The 21,772-nt window shown below is 40.9% G+C and overlaps 1 protein-coding gene across 2 annotated transcripts in view; it reads right to left on the bottom strand.

Annotated features, from left to right (window-relative positions):
- Window positions 1–21,772, bottom strand: part of TP63 (tumor protein p63) — a 352,304-nt gene that overhangs the window by 194,615 nt on the left and 135,917 nt on the right. The window lies entirely within an intron of this gene.

A 21,772-nucleotide genomic window follows, 5' to 3' on the forward strand; every position in this document is an offset into this window, starting at 1 on the left:
ACCCAGGGCTATTATCTGTCTTTGATCCCATGGCTGATTTCCACTCTGTTGATCACTTCCTACTCCGGGAAATGCTACCTTGCTTTGATTTCACCAACAAGATACACTCTCTCCTGGCTCCCATCCTACTTCTCTGTTAATTCCTTAGTCATATTCACTAGTTTTTCTTTCCATTTCACTTTTATGCAGGTGTCCCACAAAGTTCTGTTCTGGGTCCCTTACTTGTGTCACTTGACCCTCTCCCAGGGGTCTCATTCCCTGGCATGGCTTCAACTACCCCCTCTCTGGTGGGGTGACTCACCCCTCATCTGTCTCCTTTATATAATCTTGCCTCTAATACATCACTATGTGTACATCTCACTATGAACATGTCTATAACAGAAATTCTAATTTTCCCTCCTAAACCCATTCCTCCTTCTAATTTCCCTATTTCAAAACACTGCCATCCTCCTTGCTGAAAAAGTCTGCAACTGCATTATCATCTTTGATTCCTCACTATCTTCTCTCATATTCAGTCTATTACAAAATCTCATGGGTTTTTTCACCACAGTATAGCTTAGATTTCTTATTCCCTCCTTTATTTTTTTTAATTGGTATTTGTTATGTGCTTATCTTGTGCCAGATACCACCCTAAGATAATAATTATGGCATTTGTTAAGCACTTACTATGTGCCAGGCACTATTCTAAGCACTGGGGTAGATTTAAGATAATTGGGTTGGACACACTCCCTAACCCACATGGGGCTCACAGTCTTAACCACCATTTTACAGGTGAGGAAACTGAGGCACAGAAAAGTGAAGTGACTTGCCCAAGGTCACATAGCAGACATATGGCAGAACAGGATTAGAAGTCATCTGATTTCCAGGCCCACGCTCTTTCCACTAATCCACACCACCTCAGCAGTTTTGTACTCACAGCTACCTGTAACTCTTTTCAAAATTATCAATTTACATACTGTAATATGTAAGCACTCATTTATTTACTTATTCGCCTTCCATTTCTTATCTTCCTAACTGTAAATAATGCTGTGTGGGTCAGTCTCTCCATTTAGATTTCAAACAATTTGAGGGCCAGTATTTTATCTTTTACCTCTATTTCACTCTTCCAAAGGCTCAGCACAGTGCTCCACACAGAGTGAGTGCTCAATAAATACTATATTGATTGTTTCACTGGGAATAATTTTGATCTTTTCAGGCCAGAGACTGGGACTTAAAAATTTATTATGATTCCTAGTAGTTAAGCCGGAAAGAGTTAAGGGACTACAGACAAATTCAAATGTTCCTGACTGTTGCAACTGGGGGTAGAACAAGGGGAGTGGGACATAGGTCAAGTGTGGCCTTGCCCTTTGACCTTTCATCTTGCAACACTGGTGGTGCTGGGCAGGGGGTGGAAGCTTGCTCCTCTCCCTGTAGCTCTCACCCTCCCACCCCTGATGTAGCCAGAGCCGCTGCAGGCTGTTTAAGCAAGTGTTTCCCTCCACCCTCAACTTCAAGCCAATTGCACTAAATGGCATTCCTGGGCAGCTAATCACCTCACACCAGCCCTCTAGCTCTATATGCCACTGAGTCTCCAGAGTTACAAGTGAAGGTGGGCAAAATGGAAAGCAAGTTTGTCAGTCAGTCGTATTTACTGAGTGCTTACTGTGTGCGGAACACTGCACTAAGCGGTTGGAAGAGTGCAATAGCAATCAACAGACACATTCCCTGCCCACGACAAATTCACAGACTAGAGGGAGTTATCACCATTTCAAGCAGCTCCAGAACCAAGACGTACTGCCCATCGATTTCATAGAAGGTAAATAAGATCAATAATGCCATCTTCAGTTTGCAGACTAGGAATAGCTAGTGTAACGTTACTGGGCTTACAAAATAATAGGGCAGGGGGCAGCCACCATGTGAGGAGGAGTGATTGTCTTCACATGCTTTGCTGTATCTGTTTCTGATCTTGTGGAAGAGGCCACTATCTCCTGACTCTTTATCAATACACAATGGATTTTTAGACCTTAATCCAAGGTAATCCAATTTCTACCCATCACATTCTCTTAAAAATGAGGGATAATCCCCTTTAAAACAGAATGAATTCAATTGAATAGTTCCCTTTTCGTCATCTGAGGAATGGGAAAAGAACTTTTCTTCCTCCCTCTTTCCCTTTCATATTTTGAGTCCAGTGTGGGACAGAGACCGTTTTTGATACTTGCCTTTCATCTTTCTCATCTACCTCTGCATTTAGCAAAATGCCTATCACATACACAGTAAGCACTTAATACCACTATCAATATATCAATCAGTAGTATTTATTGAGCACTCTGTGTACAAAGCACTGAACTACTACTACTACTAATAATAATAATAATAATGCTATTTGTTAAGAACTTCTATGTGCCAACCAATGTACTAAGCACTAGCCCTTGGTAATGGACAATACAACAGAGTTAGTAAACTTGCTTCCAGCTCACAAGGAATTTACAATCTATAGAGGGAGATAGACTTTTAAATAGATTAGGGATAGGGAAAATAGTAGATTATGGTACTGTGGGACTGGGGTGGGTATCAAGGTGCATCAGGGGTACACAGCCAAGCTCAGAGTTGAAGCAGAGGGGAAAGCAGATAGGAAAAATAGAGGGCTTAGTCTGGGAAGGCCTCTTGGAGAAGATGTAATTTTAGGAGGGTTTTAAAGGTGGGGAGAGTGGTGGACTGTCAGATATGAAGGGGGAGAGAGTTCACAAGTATTTGTTCAAGGACCATTCTCTTTTTATAGTCTCTCAATTGCACATATGGCCCACTGGAGGCTTCCTCTCTTCAAATTACTAAATGGACTTACCTAGTGCTGTGTTTTGCCCTAAATAAAGGACACTAAATGTGTGAGCAGATGCATGCACGCACGCACGCACGCACACACACACACATATCCACACAGAGTTTTGCCCTGGAGTAAACTGCAAAGAAGAGTTTTTTGAAAGACACTAAGACATCCATGATTTGGAGATAGCACTACTTGTTTCTAAGAGCTTTACAGCAATCTAATAATAATGATAATAATAATGGTATTTGTTAAGTGCTTACTATGTGCCAAGCACTGTTCTAAGCACTAGGGTAGATACAGGGCAATCAGGTTGTCCCAAGCAGGGCTCACAGTCTTAATCCCCATTTTACAGATGGGGTAACAGACACAGAGAAGTCAAGTGATTTGTCCGAAGTCACACAGCTGATAAGTGGCAGAGCCTGGATTCCAACCCATGACCTTTTAGACTGTGAGCCCACTGTTGGGTAGGGACTGTCTCTATATGTTGCCAATTTGTACTGCCCAAGCGCTTAGTACAGTGCTCTGCACATAGTAAGCGCTCAATAAATACGATTGATGATGATGATGACCTCTGACTCCCAAGCCCGGGCTCTTTCCACTGAGCTATGCCGCTTCTGCAGTGTCTTCCCCACGGCTCTTTTTTTTAAAAAAAAAAAAAAACCCAGTATTTGTTAAGTGCTAACTATGGGCCAGGCATTGTACTAAGCACTGGAGTAGATATAAGCTAATCAGATTGGGCACAGACCATGTCCCACCTGGGGTTTACAGTCTCAATGCCCATTTTACAGATGAAGTAACTGAGACACAGAGAACTGAAGTGACTCAGCCACGGTCACACAACAGACAAGTGGCGGATCCGGAATTAGAACCCAGGTCCTTTAGAATCCCAGGCCCATGCTCTATCCACTAGGCCACGCTGCTTCTCCATTAGCCGTATGATGGGTCTGAAGGCGTTTATTCTCAGTTGTATATTACAGATGGGTCAGGTAAAGATGGGTCAGGCATTCCCCCGGGCCTGGAATGCCCTCCCTCTGCCCATCTGCCTAGCTAGCTCTCTTCCTCCCTTCAAGGCCCTACTGAGAGCTCACCTCCTCCAGGAGGCCTTCCCAGATTGAGCCCCTTCCTTCCTCTCCCCCTCGTCCCCCTCTCCATCCCCCCATCTTACCTCCTTCCCTTCCCCACAGCACCTGTATATATGCATATATGTTTGTACATATTTATTACTCTAATTATTTATTTTACTTGTACAAATCTATTCTATTTATCTTATTTTGTTAGTATGTTTGGCTTTGTTCTCTGTCTCCCCCCTTTTAGACTGTGAGCCCACTGTTGGGTAGGGACTGTCTCTATATGTTGCCAACTTGTACTTCCCAAGCGCTTAGTACAGTGCTCTGCACACAGTGAGCACTCAATAAATACAATTGATTGATTGATTGATTAAAGGGACGAGAGGGGAAGGTTCATGCCCCAGAGTATGTAAATCCTTATGTCAACTCCAGCAGACCTCTACCCCAGGGAAAGGACCTGTAATTTTTGTAGTCCCCAACCAAGAATGGAGACTGTGCTTTCCTATTTGAACTACTTGCTTTCAGTTTTCATCCCAGCCTGTTTCATGGCAAAAAGCCTTTTGTATTGTGTAGATGAGACACGGCTTAGTTATCTCTAGGGAAGAGAAAGGGTAAAGGGGGAGAACAATGGAAAAAATATGATAAAAGGTCTCCTTTAGTGGTCTCACCTCATTTAACTGCATATAATTCCTATTCCCGTGCCTAGGGCACACTTCCCCTAAGAGATGAACTGCCTTTTCTCCAGTTTTAGCATCAGTATCAAGAGCACAGCATGAGAAGCAGCATGGTGGGTAGAGCAAGGGGCTGGGAGCCAGAAGGTTATGGGTTCTAATCCCGGTTCACCACCCGTCTGTCGTGCGACCTTGGGCAAGTCATTTAATTTCTGTTTCAGTTACCTCATTTGTAAAATGGGGATTGAGACTGTGAGCCCCATGTGAGACAAGGGACTCTATATCCAATCCAATTTGCTTGTATCCATCCAAGCACTTAATAAAGGCCTGGCACATAGTAAGTGCTTAACAAATACCATAAGTATTTATTATTATTATTATGCATAGAACAACATACTAGGGGTGCAAGAAATATAGATGACACATCCCCCTCATCCCCCTCTCCACCCCCCTCATCTTACCTCCTTCCCTTCCCCACAGCACCTGTATATATGTATATATGTTTGTACATATTTATTACTCTATTTATTTATTTATTTTACTTGTACATATCTATTCTATTTATTTTATTTTGTTAGTATGTTTGGTTTTGTTCTCTGTCTCCCCCTTTTAGACTGTGAGCCCACTGTTGGGTAGGGACTGTCTCTATATGTTGCCAATTTGTACTTCCCAAGTGCTTAGTACAGTGCTCTGCACACAGTAAGCACTCAATACGATTGATTGATTGATTGATTGATTGAAGGGATTACGTTTATGTGCTTTTTCTTCTTTTCCATTTGGTTAACCTCCTATGCCCATAAGCACTTCTCTCCTTGCCTCTAGTCACCACTTTTTCTTTGCTTAAACTCTACTGGGGGAGAACCCAGGACCTGGATTCTAATCCCAGCTCTGCCACTTGCCTACTGTGTAATTTTGGACAAATAACCTAGCCTCTCTGGGCCCTTTCCTCCCTCTTGGACAATGAGCCATCTGTGGGATGGGACTGTGGTCTATCTGACTGTCTTGTATCTATGCTCAGTACAATGTTCAGCACACAGTTTGAGCTTATTTATTATTAAAAGACTAGTAGAGAGGGGGGGAAAGATAGAAATTAACAATCCAATAACAATAAGAAACAGATGCCAAGATATTAGACAGACAGAAAAGCATGACCAGAGAGGTGAGGGGCAATCTTGGAATCCTTCCTGGAAGAGGTGACCCTGGGGGGATTTTGAAGGAGAGAAGGGATATGTTTGGGAAAGTTAAGGAGGAGGAACATTCCATAAAGGGAGGAAGGTGCAAGCAATGGGTTGGAGGTGGGAAATTCAAGAGTGAGGGAAATTAGGGGGTTGTTTCGGTAAAAGCTAAATGCCTCAGTTTGGGCCCAGCAAGGAAAGAGCAGGGAGTTAAAAGGGCACCAGTTGACAGACAATTTTGAGGGGAAGGGGAAAGGAGTTTTACTTCTTATGGAAGGGAGGTCCCCTTCCTGTCTGAAGGAATGGAAACCTCAGGAAATGTCATGAACCTAAGGCTATGTGGCGATTATGTGCCGAAGGGGATTCTATGATTCCTGTGCAGCTCCCATGATTCCATCTGGCCTCTTCACTCCCTAACTCCTTGTAGTTTGTGCCTTTTTCTCGCCATCCTCCACCGTTTCCTCCTGCTCTTCATTTCTCTTTTCTTGCTTTTTCTTCTTTTCCCTTTCATTATCTTCTTATGCCCTTAAGTACTTCCCTCCTTGCCTCTAGTTACCACATTAGTTTTGCTGTTTTTTTAAAGAGACTATAGGTCTTTTGCCTAACTATAATATTTACATCTACAGTTAAGAGCTTTGACCAACATGAAGGGAAAAAGTTATCAGGAATATGCTCATCATAATCGTAGATTTGCTATTTACATGGATGACTTTCAGATAAAAACCACACTCAATTTAAGCAATGAACTACTTGGCATTTGAAATAATTTATGAGTGTGTTTGGAGTTAGGGAAAGTGGGCAGTGGTCAGAGGTTCAAAATCCATGTTCTTGGATGGGTGAACTTTACCCATCAGAGATCAACTAATGGTCTCTTCTGCAAGCAGACAGCTAGAATGGAGAAGCAGTGTAGCTCAGTGGAAAGAGCCTGGGCTTTGGAGTCAGAGGTTATGGGTTCAAATCCCGGCTCCGCCAATTGTCAGCTGTGTGACTTTGGGCAAGTCACTTAACTTCTCTGGGCCTCAGTTCCCTCATCCTCAAATGGGGATTGACTGTGAGCCCCCCATGGGACAACTTGATCACCTTGTAACCTCCCCAGTGTTTAGAACAGTGCTTTGCACATAGTAAGTGCTTAATAAATGCCATTATTATTATTATTATTATTGTTAGGCTGCTGCACTTGCAATCCTTGATTCAGTTTTTAGTTCTTAGTGTTGAGAATTTCTGAAAGCCTCAGGTTGAGAAGTTGCTCCTTTCCTGATCACCAATTGCAAGACCACACCAAAGCTAAAAATTTTGTGTGACTCATCAAGATAAAAAAAGACCATCATTTGAGTTCACACTGTGGCAAATCTGTTTTGCAAGAATATGAAGCAGAGGCTCCAGAAGAGCCAACTCTAGAATTCTATTTCAGATGCTGAACCGGAAGCTAGTTTGCTCTTGATCTCCTGTCATTCTCTCCCTCTCATTCTTTCCATTTTCCTCTCATATCTCTTGTCTCCTTACCAAATCTTGTTCTCACTGCTGTTCTCTCTCCCTCTCCATGCACAATTAAAGTTACCACAATTTGTAAAATTTCAAACTGGAGTACTCCTCTAGCTGCAGATGTTCAGGGTGTAATAAAATTGGATTAATGTCTAAAGCTTTGAATAGAAAACTTACCTAAAACCTATTTTGCTTGCTAGGTTGCATGTCTAAAGTTCCGCAGATTTCCCTCCAATGAGAACACTGAGAACTCTAACACTTCCAGAGCAGGTGCTGAGTTGTTATCATCCTAGGTCACGCAAGACAGACATTCTCCAAATTCAGGAGCAGTGAGCAGAGAAGCACAATGGACAGGCTGGTGAGATGACTTCATGTCAAGTATAAAGAGGAGACTCAAGTACCAAGTGGGGACCAGCATCAATCCCTGTGCTGTTTGCAACTAAACAACTAAAGAAGATCCATAGATGGAACAAAATCCTTCAGGACGTAAACTAAAAAAATCAAGCTTCTATTTGAAAAGTGGAATTTCTTTGATTCCTATACAGAACCACAAATATTTTGAGTTAACAGAGATTTTTTTTTTGTCCATTTGCAAGGAAGAAGGTAGAGGTATTTTCAAAGTAGAAAAGCAGCATGGTTTAGTGGATAAAGCACAGGCCTGGGAGTCGGTGGAGCTGATTTCTAATCCCAAGTCTACCACTTATCTGCTGTATGTCTTTGGGCAAGTCACTTAACATCTCTGTTCTCAGTTCCCTGATCTGCAAAATGGGGATTCAATACCTGGCTTCCTCCTACTTAGACGATGAGCTACGTGTGGGACCTGTGCTTTATATAGTGTTTGTATAGTGTATATAGCACTTAACAAATAGATTGTTACTATTATTATTAAAGTAGGGAAAAGGTTTAGTAACAATTACAGAATTTATTAAATGTTTACTAGGTGTCAACCACTGAAATAGACACAGGGAAATCCAATGTGACACAGTTTCTATTCCACACAGGTCTCATAATCTAAGAGAGCAGGAGATAGAGGGATTCAATGACTTTTCCAAGGTCATGTGGCAGAGCAGCTGGGACCACAACCCAGGACTCCTTCCTCAACCTGTCCCCTTCCCACCAGACCTTGTAACTGTCTTTAAAGGGATTGTTCATTCCAAGATAAGAGGAATTATCATCCTTTGACAGTCTGTTAAAACATCACACTAACAATGTGTCACATCATCATCAAATGCCTGTTGCGGATCCATGAGATACATGGCACCATACTTGTTGCTAGAGATGTCTCTAAATTTAGGCTAGACAAAGCCCTAGAACTCAGAGAATTACCACCTAAAAAGGAGGTAAATTGGGCACTCAATCATATTTATTGAGCACTTACTATGTGCAGAGCCACGTACTAAGTGCTTGGGAGAGTACAACTGAATTAGCAGTCATGTTCCTGGCAAACTTACAAACATATGCTCCCTGCATCCATCTTTCTCTCTAGATACATATGTACAAACCAAAATATCACATGACCTGCCACTACATGGAGGATCAATCACCCTCCCCTTCCATCATCATCATCAATTGTATTTATTGAGCGCTTACTGTGTGCAGAGCACTGTACTAAGCGCTTGGGAAGTACAAATTGGCCCTAACACCACAGAACCAACCTGACTTCCAAAGCATTTAGAATGACGGGAAGGATCTGAGACTTTGGACCAGAGAGGCCAGGACTGTAGCAGTGAGAAAACAATTGTTGTTTCTCTTTTTGTGTTTTTTTTTTCCCCTTTGGAAGCCTTTCTTTCCTCCTGTTAGATTGGGAGTTCATGTGGGCTCCCGGAACTTCACTCTTTATAGACATTTAATAAATCTTTGCATACACACACATACATATATTGAATGTCTACAAAGTAATGTAAATGTAAGTAATGAGAAGTAATGAGAAGCAGTGTGGCTCAGTGGAAAGAGCATGGGCTTGGGAGTCAGAGGTCATGAGTTCTAATCCTGGCTCCGCCATTTGTCTGCTGTGTGTGACCTTGGGCAAGTCACTTCACTTCTCTGTGCTTCAGTTACCTCATCTGTAAAATGGGGATTAAGACTGTGTGCCCCACGTGGGACACCCTGATGACATTGTATCCCCCAGCACTTAGAACAGTGCTTTGTGCATAGTAAGAGCTTAACAAATACCAACATTATTATTATTATTATTATTAACTGTAGTGTCTAGTCTCTTATTTAGCTGTGAAACCTGGACTTGATACAGACTCTACATAGCATCTCTAGAACAGTTCCTTCATCACCACCTATGTGCCAGACTTAGAAACCAGAAACATAATGAGGTCCTGAATTTCAGTTAGACTTATATCAAAGCACATGTGTCCTACTGAGATACAGAAGGAGAATGGACAACAGCAAGAGAGACAACAGCTTTCATTTAGAAAGTTAAAATTGGGGTTCCAAAGAGTGACATTTCAATCCATCAATCAATGTTAGTGATTGAGTGCTTACTGTGCGTAGAACACTGTACTAAGCACTTGAGAAAGCATAGACAGATTTGGTGGACATGTTTCCTGCCCGCAAGGAGCTTATAGTCTAGTTATTCACTTCTGCATTCAACAAAAACTCCTCGCTATTGGCTTAAAAGCATTCAATCCCCTTGCTCTCTCCTACCTTACCTGGTTGCTCTACTACTACTACTACTACTACTAACAGTAGTATATAATAGTAATATAATAATAATCCCAGCGGGGCCTATTCTTCTCTCCCCTTCTAGACTGTGAGCCCACTGTTGGGTAGGGACCGTCTCTATATGTTGCCAACTTGTACTTTCCAAGCGCTTAGTACATTGCTCTGCACACAGTAAGCGCTCAATAAATATGATTGAATGAATGAATGAATGGTGGCATTTGTTAAGCACTCACTATGTGCCAAGCACTGGTCTAAGCTCTGTGGGGGATACAAGGTAATCAGGTTGCCCCACATGGGGCTCACAGTCTTAATCCCCATTTTACAGATGAGGTAACTGAGGCCCAGAGACGTTGAATTACTACAGCCCAGCCTGCACACTCCATCTCTCTAATGCCTCTAATACCTTCTCGCTGTGCTTCAGTCTCACTTATCTCGCCACTGACCTCTCACCTAAGTCTTGCTCCTGGACTGAAACTCCCTCCCTCCTAAAATCCAAGAGACAATTACTCTCCCTCCCTTCAAAGCTTTATTGAAGGCACATCTCCTCCAAGAGGCCTTCCCTGACTAAGCCCCCTTTTCCTTTTGTTCCACTCACTTCTGTGTTACCGTGACTTACCCCACAATGCTTATGTATATATCTGTAATTTTATTTATATCTATTAATGTCTATCTCCCCTTCTGGACTGTAAGCTCATTGTAGGCAGGGAATATGTCTGTTTTATTGCTATATTGTATTCTCCCAAGCACTTAGTACAGTGCTCTGCACACAGTAAACACTCAGTAAATACGGTTGACTGATTAGAGAGGAAACAAGGAAGTCTGAAAAAAATGCTTTTAAGAACCAAAGACACCACATTTCAGGTAATGGGGCATATTGGTGAACAATTAGTGAGAAGCAGTAGAAGACAGAGCAGTCTGGCATTTGACAATTAGAAATGGGCTACAGCAGAGCATCAGAAGCTTCAAGAAGGTCGCAGCCCCAAAATGAAGAAATGAAAATGCCAGTAGGGTCTGTGGGTAGCAAAATAAGGACCTATCTGAACATATCTGGCAGAAGAAATGAATGTTGATCAAGAAGTCATATATCAGACACATCCCTGCAAGGAGAGGCTCTTGCCATTATAACACTCTCAGTAAATAGTAGCAAATATAGCACAGACACACACACTTTTATGTATATATATATATATATAACATACATTATATATATATATCACACATAAAATGCATATATAATAATGATGGCATTTATTAAGCGCTTACTATGTGCAAAGCACTGTTCTAAGCGCTGGAGAGGTTACAAGGTGGTCAGGTTGTCCCAGGGGGGACTCACAGTTTTAATCCCCATTTTACAGATGAGGTAACTGAGGCCCAGAGAAGTTAAGTGACTTGCCCAAAGTCACACAGCTGACAACTGGCGGAGCCGGGATTTGAACCCATGACCTCTGACTCCAAAGCCCGGGCTCTTTCCACTGAGCCACGCTGCTTCTCGATATATACCACATATAAGGTAAAACATACATAAGGTAACACATAACAAGCTAGCTCTCTTCCTCCCTTCAAAGCCCTGAGAGCTCATCTCCTCCAGGAGGCCTTCCCAGACTGAGCCGCCTCCTTCCTCTCCCCCTCCCCATCCCCTGCCCTGCCTCCTTCCCCTTCCCACATCACCTGTATATATGTTTGTACAGATTTATTACTCTATTTATTTTACTTGTACATATTTACTATTCTATTTATTTTATTTTGTTAATATGTTTTGTTTTGTTGTCTGTCTCCCCCTCCTAGACTGTGAGCCCATTGTTGGGCAGGGACCATCTCTATATGTTGCCAACTTGCACTTCCCAAGCACTTAGTACAGTGCTCTGCACACAGTAAGCGCTCAATACAATTGAATGAATGAATGAATAACATATGTAAACTATATAAGGTAACACTATATAGATACCATTTTCGTGAGGTGAACGTGTGCAGATGTTATATATATATATGCATATACACACACAAATATACATCTTATTTACTTGCATAATTGCATCCACTACATGAATTGCCCTACTCTGATTTTTGAAGAGAAATACAAGATTATTTTTCATATTATATAATTGTGAACAGTGATAGCTGTGGTCCAAGGGAGAAGGAGCAGAAGGGTGAGAATACAGCAGGTTCCATTCAGCAGGTGCCATGGGCTAGGAGAGGAGATGCAGCAGGGTGACGGAGGTGATGAGGAAGGAGTTAACTCATTTATTGCCTATTTCATGTAACACTTGGGAGACTGCAACAAAATTAAGAGAGACAGTCTCTAAGTACCCTTACCTTCTTCTTCCTTCTCCCCTCCTTTGCTCCTCTTTTTTCCTTCATTACCCCTCTTACTCTTATACCTAGACTTAGTTTTTATTTAGTCTGTGTATTAGCCCCTGTTTTAATGCTGCAAAAACCAAAAAAGTGAAGTAATTATGTGACTAAAAACAGAATATCTTGCTAGGAGTGAAAGTCAAAAGACATACAAGGATAGTGCTGGAGGTATACAGTTCAGGAAAGGCGTATTAAAAATGAATTCCCTGCTCCTTACCTCTATGGATTATTTGTTAAAATTTCCATCTACTATGCAAGGCCCTTACGCATCAAAGACTGTGAACCACCATGGGCACTAGAGACCTAGGTACAAGTGCCCCGAATCTCTCTCTGCTTCTAAATCAACTGATCATATTAATTGAGCACTTACTGTGTACAGGGCAGTATATTAAATGCTTGGGAGCAGGCAATGTAACAGTATAACTGAAGTATTCCCTTATTCCAGGACCCTTTCCTAGAAAGAATGTTCACCCACCAATTCTGTCATACAGAGCAGATATAAGGGATGTGGGACTCTGAGAAAGTGTTTCTTTTCCATTTGCGTAGGGAACATGTCACTAATACAGTCCTATGTGCATAGTAAATGCTCAATAAGTACTACTGATTGACCTTTAGCACATCAGCAAGTGGAGCTTGGATGCATAGCCAATAAGGATGCTGTGAGGGACGCTTTGAGAGGTATTTGGCAAGGGAATGAACAATCTCTTTGGCTTGCTGTGGTATTAATTCTCAAGCCTTTAGTACAGTGCTAAGCACACAGTAAGTGCTCAATAAAGATGATTGAATGAATGAACACTCCTAGAGGAAATGAAAGTTTTGCTTGACTGCAGATCCTTGAATGGAAGCAGAGTTGGTTTAAGAGGTAGGATAAACAATGCCGCTGACTCAGAGGATTCTGGTAGGGGAAAGATGATATGATGTGGGGTGGGAACCCTGTTAGGAAGAGGTCTGCAGCTTAGCATGGTGGGAGGTAATAGTAACAATAATGAGGTATTTGTTAAGAGCTTACTATGAGTCAAGCATGATATTAAGCTCTGGGGTAGATATTCGATAATCAGGGCAGACATATGTGTTCCACATGGAGCTCACAGTCTAGTGGGGAGGAAGAGTAGGTATTTTACTCCCTATTTTGCAGATGAGGAAACTGAGGCACAGAGAATTTAAGTGTCACAGAACAGGCAGGTGGCAGACAAAGTATTAGAACCCAAGTTACCTGACTCTCAGGTCTGTGCTTTTTCCACTAGTGAAACTATCACACCAGTAAATCATTTTGTTTCGTAAGTTCACATCCTGAGGTTTGTATGAGTATGACCACTAAGGGTGGAACAAATGAACAAATGAACATAAGCAGCAACGTTATAATGGATGGAGCATGGGAGTCAGAAGGCCATGTGTTGTTGTGTTGTACTCTCCCAAGCTCAGTGCTTTGCCCACAGTAAGAGCTCAATAAATACAATTGAATGAATGAACAAGTGGGTTCTAAGTGGGTTCTAATACTGCCTCTGCCAGATATCTGCTGTGTGAACTTGGGCAAGTCATTTTACTTCTCACTTCCGTCATCTGTAAAATAGGATTAAGACTGTGAGCCCTATGTGAAACAAGGACTATGTCCAATCTGACTAGCTTGTACCCAACCCAGCATTTAGAACAGTGCCTGGCACATAGTAAACACTTAAATACAATTATTATTATAAACTGAAATGATGGCAAGAGAAATTCGTTCATTCTTTCCTTCATTTGTATTTATTGAGCACTCACCGTGTGCAGAAAACTTAGCTAAGCACTTTGAAAATAATAATAATAATAATAATGGCATTTATTAAGTGCTTACTATGAGCAAAACACTGTTCTAAGTGCTGGGGAGGTTACAAGGTGATCAGGTTGTCCCACGGGGGGCTCACAGTCTTAATCCCATTTTACAGATGAGGTAACTGAGGCACAGAGAAGTTAAGTGACATGCCCAAAGTCAAACAGCTGACAATTGGCAGAGTCAGGATTTGAACCCATGACCTCTGATTCCAAAGCCCGTGCTCTTTCCACTGAGCCATGCTGCTTCTCTAGTACAATTCAGCAACAGAGACAATCCCTACCCAACATGCTACAGTCTAGAAAGGGGGAGACAGACAACAAAACAAGCGGACAGGCAACAATAGCATCAATATTAATAAATAGAATTATAGATATATACAAATCATTAATAACAAATAGAATAATAAATACATACATACATATACAAGTGATGGGGGGTGGGGAGGGAGTCCGGGCGATGGGGAGCAGAGGAGGAGCAGAGGAAAAGGGGGGCTCAGTCTGGGAAGGCCTCCTGGAGGATGTGAGCTCCCAATAGGGCTTTGAAGGGGGGAAGAGAACTAGTTTGGCAGATTTGAGGAGGGAGGGCATTCCAGGCCAGAGGTAGGACGTGGGTCAGTGATCGATGGTGGGACAGGCGAGAACGAGGCACAGAGAGGAGGTTAGGGGCAGAGGAGCGGTGTGAGGGCTGGGCTGTAGAAGGAGAGAAGGGAGGTGAGGTAGGAGGGGGCGAGTTGATGGAGAGTTTTGAAACAAATAGTGAGGAATTTTTGCTTGAATAGAAGGTTGATAGGCAACCACTGGAGATTTTTGAGGAGGAGCGTGGCATACCCAGAGCGTTTCTGTAGAAAGATAATCCGGGCAGCAGAGTGAAGTATAGATTGAAGTGGGAGAGACAGGAGATTGCGAGATTAGAAATTCAAGATGAGCAAAAGGAAGAACCTTCAGCATTAGCCTTCTGTTTCATATCCTGCCGACATAACCCAATCACCCCCACTACAAAGCCCTATTACAAACTCCTTGAAGGCAAGGATCAAGTCTATTAAGTCTATTGTCTCCTAAGCACCTTGTAAAGTGTTCTGTATAGAATAAGTGCTCAGTAAATACTACAGGTTGTAAAACTGACCCTTTTGACTGTTAGGGTTAAAATGGAAATGGGCTGCTATGAAAGGCTGTAGAATTTTCATTCCTGGACACCTTCATATTTACTGTTTTAAGTTTTGTTCTTCACCTAAATGGAGGCAGGGGGCTGGACCACATGAAATCTCAAGGTTTCTTCCAGTTCTCTGACTCTATGATTCCATTTCAATTGTTAGCTTTCATCATCTCTGATCATGGGAGAGAGGGAGTTCAGGAAGACCATGAATAATTGCAATGTGCAGATAGTCCAAAATTTGTTCAGTACAGCATCCTTCCTCAAATGTGGTCTAGTGAAGCAATAGGGCAAATTAAAAAGAGCACAGACCTGGATGTAAGAGGACCTGGATTCTAATCCTGATTCTACCTCTTGTTTGTTGTGGGACCTTAGGTAAGTCACAACTTATCTGGGCCTCAATTACCTATAAGATGGGGATTCACTACCTGTTCATCTGTAAACCCCATGCTGAACAGGGACTCTGTCCAACCTAATTATTTTATATCTATTCCAGAGCTCAGTGCAGTTCTTCCTTTAAAAAAAAAAAAAAAGGACACTTCCTGTGGATTGCGATATCTACCAACCCTGATTACACTGTACTTTCCCAGCTAGTAGAGCACTTTGCACACAGTAAATGCAGTTGATTAATTGACCATAATTATTATTTAATGTGATAGTTATCTAGTATAAGAAAAACAGTGATATCAAAGAATAGTGTTTGGCTAACCATTGTTTCAACAGAAAAAATGTGGTTTAGGGGAAATTATTTTGCAAACAGTTTGAATAGCTCTTGAAGCAGGTGAGTGACCACCCAGTTTCTGACTCAGAGGGTAAAATTCAAGCAGGCTTTGAGGGAAAAAAGCCTTCTAAAATTTGTTTCCAGTAGTCTGTGATTCTTGAAAGGCAACTCTGGTCCCGTTTGAGAAGCAGCATGGCTCAGTGGAAAGAGCACGGGCTGGGGTGCCAGAGGTCATGGGTTCTAATCCCAGCTCTACCACTTGTCAGCTGTGTGACCTTGGGCAAGTCACTTAACTTCTCTGGGCCTAAGTTCCCTCATCTTAACAAATACCAACATTATTATTATTAGTGGAAAGAGCATGGGCTGGGAGTCAGAAGGACTTGGGCTCTAATCCCCACTCCAGCACTTGTCTGCTGTGTGACCTTGGGCAAGTAACAACTCCTCTGTGCTTCAGTTACCTATTTTGTAAAATGGGGATTAAGACTATGAGCATTATGTGGGACAGGGATTGTGTCCAACCTGATTATCTTGTTTCTACCTCAGAGTTTAGTGAAGTGCCTAGCATATAGTAAGCCCTTATATGCCATCATATATATATATATATGATTAAATTTACATTTTCTAGCTATATATCTACATACAAGAAGTTCATTCTTCAGCATACTCAATAGAAACACTGAATTTAAAGCAATTACATTAAGTTCCTTAAACAATAATAATAATAATGGCATTTGTTAAGTGCTTACTATGTGCAAAGCACTGTTCTAAGCACTGGGAGGAATACAAGTTGATCAGGTTGTCCTACTTGGGGCTCACAGATTTAATCCCGATTTTACAGATGAGGTATCTGAGGCTCAGAGAAGTTAAAAGTGACTTGCCCAAGGTCACACAGAAGACATGTGGGGGAGCTGGGATTAGAACCCACGTCCTCTGACTCCCAAGCCGTGCTCTTTCCACTAAGCCACGTATCAGGGTACTCTTCAGACATTCCTGCAGAGCTGCTTTGCACTTCGATTGTGTTTTGGGTAATTCCTGGATGGTTTATGTCACTATGTTCCCCTATTTTCCATTACAAATTATTCAAACTGCACACTGACATGTTGCATTAAGGCAGGAATGACTGTACAACAGTTTCACACTCCTCCACACCAACCGTCTCATCAGGACTACTAACAACCAACCAAACAGACTGATTTCACTTTCATTCCCTCTCCTTTTCAACCCTCGGACTGAGATTTTAGCCAACAACAAATGGACAAGAAGAGATGGAGAGGAAGAGAGGAAAAGTCTGGATTCTGTTGGCCTTTCAAATTCAACAGTATTGAGCTACAGCCCAAGAACCTTGCCGTGAAACAAAAGCAAAACTAAGTCACTTCGTTCCCAATCCAAGAACAATGAAATTTTTCTTTTTCTTTGTTGAACAAAAACAAGCTGATGGGACTGCAAAAGGCATGTTAGATGGAGGTTAAATTCCTAGTTGTTCATTCAATCGCATTTATTGAGTGCTTACTGTATGCACAGCACTTGGGAGAGTATAATAGGACATAACCATTCCACACCCACAACGAGCCCAGTACAGTGTTATTTACTGGTGTGGAAGCAAGTATCGTATGGAGCAATATGAAGTCTTCAGACATTCCTACCTCTAAAATAAATGCCATTATGTGGTAAAAACCCTTCCTCCCATTTTTAAGCCTCCCTGGAGGCAAGTAATACATAGCCATCTTCCCTTTTTCAATGTCCTTCTCTATTTTTGAGTCTAGCATTTTTGTAGGGTTTAATTTTTCTGGCACTTCTAGCTCCCTTATCTTTATTCTTTAGGATGACTGTGTTAAACTGATTTAAAATAATCCCAAATTGAGTATTAAAATTCCTTTAACTGGTGTAAATATTTATTATGTGTATATGCCAGGTCACCAACACATCCTGGACTGCAAGTCCTTTCTGCTGACAGAGGAAGGAGAGGCTTCCCTGGCTAATAGCTGAGAGGTATAAAGTTGTGCAAACAAATAAATGGGAGATTAGGGCTACAGCATTCATTCTCAAGAATATAAACACTTGCAAATAGTCCAGCTAATCGGCATTTCATTTGTTAATCTCCTCAGATTTATTTGAGGTTGGGCTCTAATTCAGCCATTTTCTTCCCCAAGCACAAAGACAACATGGACGGCTTCCACATCTCCCCCTGCATACTCTTTCAGGGCTAAAACAACAGAGAACAAAATTCCATTTAGATTTAATCCCCTTTGAAATACAAAGATTGCATTCAACTGGACGGGCATCTAATCATAAATTAAACATGGATTACTGAAAAACCTTTAAGAAAATTAAGTTTTTGGGGAGCCCTCACAAAATCATTTGAGGTCATAAATATTTAGATTGACTAAGATTATTCCTGCTACCATTAAGTCTTAGAGAGACTTCAACTTCTGTACTGCTGAGGGACACAGAGTGAGGGACAAATATGGTCTCGATATTACGCTATCTCACTCTATCTCTAATTACTCTATCTCACGGGTTTCAAACTTGTTGTATAGTGTTTTATAGAGCTGTTTGTTTTCCAGGTGGTCTTTACCTCAGAGAACACATTCAGAATGGCCCTTTCATTTGAAGTCCCCAGACACAAAGTACAAGACCTCAGAAACTGCACTCTTCATCATCATCATCATGAAGTATTTGCTATCCAGATCCATGAGCCAACTGGGTTTACCTGAAAGCCAGCCCTGCAGCAAAGCATGTTTCCTCCCCACTCTCCTCGCCCCTCCACACTCTAGTGAGACATTTTTCTGTTTGTTCTGAGGGCCAGGAAGGTTGTGTGTTTCCTCTGCTAACCACAATTCACCAACAGAACTATCTGTTAGTTCACCCGTGGTTCTCTCGGGTGATGACAGTGATATTGAAGACCCAGTGAAAAGACTGGTGAGCAGCGGGTAGCGGGTATCCGAAGAAGAGTTAATGCCCCAGTTGGACAATCTTACTCAAATTCTGGAATCAACTAATGGCATTTATCAGAATGTGCCTGTTTATTGTTATATTGCACCTTCCTAAGTGCTTACTACAGTGCTCTGCACACAGTAGGCACTCAATAAATGTGACTGAATGAATGAGTGCTTACTGCTTGCAGAGCACTGTACTAAATTTTTGGAAGAGTTCATTATAACTAGAGTTTTGGAATCAATGACATTTATTGGAATGAGTCTGTTTATGGTTATATTGTACTCTCCCAGTGCTTATAACAGTACTCTGCCCCAAGTAAGCACTCAAAAAATACACCAATGAATGAATGAGTGCTTACTGTGTGTGGAGCACTGTGTTAAGCTCTTGAACGAGTTCATTATAACAAGGGTTGGAAGACACAACTAATAATAACTGTTAATTCTGTTGCATTGTACTTGCCCAAATGCTCAGTACAGTGGTCTGCACATAGTAAGCACTCAATAAAAACCACTGACTGACTGGCCAAATGCAGAGCAAACTTGGCCAAACCTTTTACTCTTTATAGCACATAGATGTTGTGACTGTATTATACTATCCCAAGCACTTAGTACAGTACTCTGCTCATAGTAAGCACTCAAATACCTTTGCTTGATCAACCCTGTTGAATTAGGTCTAAGCAGAAGAAAAAATAAACACGAATTTTGAGCAACCAATTCAACTGCTGTCTAGAAATGGACTGTACTCTTTGCTTTGACGTGACTCAAGATGCAAGGGTGAAATTCAGTAATGTATTGCTTCAGTGCACTCTACGAGACCCAGAGGGTCTGAAATAGTCAGCACAACTTCCAAATGAGTTTTTCAACCCCAGAAAGTAGTTTAGGCCCTGGGAGAACTGGATGCATTAATTATCTTTACTTCAGTCTTCCAGTTTTATGAAGAAAATAGTTAAAAAATACAAATCATTTTATGAAATAGCTCTGGAAAATGCATACATTCAAACTCATACTCTAATAATGTGGCTGCTAGATATAAGGCCACATTTTTCCTCATTGGCTGTAATATTTTCATCACTCCCGCTCCTGCCCGGTTTTGCAGTCATTCAGCTCCCTGTTTTTCACCTTAGCTCAATAGTTTTTCTACTGTGAATACTGTCTCAGCCATTTGATAAGGCAAAAAGCTGTCTGAAAACTTGTACAATTCTTACATTTAATATGGGTAGGAGACATTTACTAATGAAATTGTTTAAAAATATTTAAAGATCAGACAACTATTCAAAGTGGCTTTTTCCCCCTCTTACTCTAAACTAGAAAATTTTTAGAATATTTGTTGAATGAAGATTCAGTGAGGAAAACAATTTTTTGATCACATGTGAAATGAGAATTTATCAAAATTAAGAGCAGTTGTTTTCAGCATTATAAAAATCTATCAGAATAAAATTGTCCAAGAGAAAACACCAGGCAGCTATGCCATTTATAAAAAGTCTTTGTCAGATATCATTCTGAAAAATTACTACAGCTTTGTATAATACTATAGTTGTATTCTTGGAAACAGTGTGCCATTTGAAACTGGGTGACAGAAATCACCAAATCAGTAGACTTCATCGAATCCTTGAGGTCTATTTTCATTTCAGGAATATTATTTCAGAAAATGCTGTAACTACTCACCACACATAGAACAAACAGTGGTATATATTGAACATTGTACTAAGCCCTTCTATAAATTCATTTATCTATACATCTTTGTATCTTTTTCATAACATATGTGACTTCCTGCCTATTTTTCTGGGTTGGTAGTTCCCTCTGTGATATTTAAGCGTGCTTATCTATGGTTATTAATGTATGGCTAGGGACATTTGTGTGTACCTCCATATATTTCTAGTTTGAAGCTAAATTGATTTCTAGAATATGTGGGCTTCTGTTTGTGAAAATTGTTTTTCTGGCTTGTTTGATGGTGGTCAGTTTCTTTTTCTGACTGCCTGTAATTCTCACCACAGGGCGGTCTTCTCTTTCCTACTCTGAACTTTTCTCCCCCACCCCCCCCATCATATTTGTTAAGTGCTCACTATGTGCCAAGCACTGTATCTACCCCACAACAATCACTGGAATAGATACAAGCAAAAATCAGCTTGGATGCAGTCTGTGTCACACACAGTGCTCGTGGACTTAATCCCCATTTTACAGATGAGGTAACCGATGAACAGAGAAGTTTAGTGACTTGCACAAGGTCATACAGTGATAAGTGAACTCTTCCTGGTTATTCTACAGAGCAAGAACAATTCCTGCTTAAAAGAAATCTAAATGTACCCTTTGGAGAGTTAAGTGTATAGATAGTTTATATATATATATATATAGTTTATAACGAGCCCCTACATTCTCAACAAGTAGGCATGAAGAATGAGGTTGTGAATCAATCATATTATGCCAAAATTTGTCACATAATATATTTGACTCTCCCTCTTAAAAAATGTCAGTATTTGAAATATTTAATATTGAACTGAATTTTAAGAAAAAAAAGTATATTTTAATTAATCCCTTTTAATTGGGAGAAATATCCCCACAAAAGAGAAAATGTCGATTTTATCCCAGTGTAATAGATTTTCTTTTTAATTTAGGGAGTGGAAAATTTCAGAAGATAGATAGGTATCTTTTATCCTTGAGTAGCCACACCTGTGGCGTTAGTACATTAGTAATAATTTGAAAGTAAATCCATAAGCTTTAATGTTCCAAAGCAAGAGTGCGGTTAAATGTACTTTGAATTATTCCAAGATGAAAGACACTGAAAAATTGTTAATAATTATTCTAGTAAATATCATCAATGAGTAGGCAGAAAATATTAAGTTCATGAATTTTTATTTAAAAGTTCTTTCAGACTAGAAGTTTCTGGTTTTGTTTGATCTGAAACTATAGCTCAATTCCCAAAAGTAGAAAAAAAT

Source organism: Tachyglossus aculeatus, chromosome 7 (assembly GCF_015852505.1).
Source record: "Tachyglossus aculeatus isolate mTacAcu1 chromosome 7, mTacAcu1.pri, whole genome shotgun sequence".
NCBI classification, from domain to species: Eukaryota; Metazoa; Chordata; class Mammalia; order Monotremata; family Tachyglossidae; genus Tachyglossus; species Tachyglossus aculeatus.